The sequence below is a fragment of the Adiantum capillus-veneris genome, chromosome 3 (assembly GCF_014529385.1).
Source record: "Adiantum capillus-veneris isolate H3 chromosome 3, ASM1452938v2, whole genome shotgun sequence".
Classification (NCBI taxonomy): domain Eukaryota; kingdom Viridiplantae; phylum Streptophyta; class Polypodiopsida; order Polypodiales; family Pteridaceae; genus Adiantum; species Adiantum capillus-veneris.
Window position 1 is genome coordinate 156861441 of NC_140933.1, and position 1536 is coordinate 156862976.

The window sequence follows — 1536 nt, forward strand, 5'->3', positions numbered from 1 at the left end:
CCTTTGCAAAAGTTGACACAACAAGTAGAATTTTCATGGTCTGATGAGCTTGAAGAGTACTTTTGTAACGTTAAAGTCATCCTGTCAGAACTACCAACACTCATGCCTCCTTGTTGGGAGTACACATTCTTTGTTAGCTCTAGTGTTGGGAAAGAAACAATTGGAGCGGTTTTGCTACAACAAGATCCCCATAGTACCCGGATGCGACCCATCTACTTTGCTAGTAGGGTCATGAATGCTTTGGAGAGAGGCTACACGGAGGCAGAACTCATGATGCTTTCTCTCATGTTTGCGGTGAGAAATTTTAGATCCTACTTGCTACCAAAACCTTTTGTAATTCTCACTGCATAAATTTGTTTCCTTGGGTGTCATCTCAAATGAATCTTAGCACTAGGATCTCAAAGTGGATTATGGAATTGCAAGAGTTCCAATACTCTTTCAAGGTAGAAGATAGTGTGCTTTCACAATTGGCAGGGATCCTTACTTATAGGGTACATGAGGAGGAGATTAAGGTGCCTGAAATAAAGACCCTACCATTGCCACCACCGAAAAATATTGCTAATGCTTTTACCTTGTTCTTTGATGGAGCTTTTTGACGAGTCACAAGAAAAGTAGGGGGAGGGCTAGTGTTGCTCAACCCAAGTGGGGAGGTGGTCATGAAAGAGAAGGTCAATCTACCAGGTTCAACTAGCAACAATGAAGCAGAATACGACACACTACTTCATGGTTTGAAGATGTGCATTGGCCAAGGGATACAATGTCTCATGGTAAAGGGAGATGCACTTCTCATTGTTAAACAGATTTTAGGCATTTGGGTATGCAAGAATGAAAGCTTACGGACAAAAGTTCATGCCATTCGTAGGATGTTTAATCACTTTGAAGAAGTGAAACTATATCATATTCCTAGGAAACAAAATGAAGATGCCGATTTACTTGCACAACAAGCAGTTACATGTGTTGAGAAAGAAGTTCAGGTCATCATGGTGGCAGCAACTATCAAGCAACTGAGATACCACGGATTGGAGTCATTGACTCCCATTATTAGCTACATTTTGGAGTGAGTTTCCACAAGACTTCATGAAGGCTCAGAAGAGGAGACTCATGAAAAAGGCAAGCGCGTATCTCTTCCTAGAAGGATCCCTCTATCAAAGAGGGAAGGATCAAGTGTGCAGAAGAGTACCAACTATCAAGGAGATTCCAGCCATTCTAAAAGGTTTGCATAAAGAGGCATGTGGTGGTCATTTTGCCCAAGAGTTAACTGTGAAGAAGATTTTGCTTGCGGGGTATGTTTGGCCAAGTCTGCATGTGGATGTCCAACATTGGTGTAAAAGTTGTCACAATTGTCAGGTAAATGGGAATAGAAGATTGGTGTATGGTCCAAGGCAAATCGTGCTTGCAAATGGACCCTTTGAAAAGTGGGGCATTGATGCTATGGGTCCTCTCCCTAGGACAAAAAATGGTAAACTCTACATTCTAGTGGCGGTAGACTATATGACTAGGTGGGTGGAAGCACAAAGTGTGGCAAAGGTAACTAAG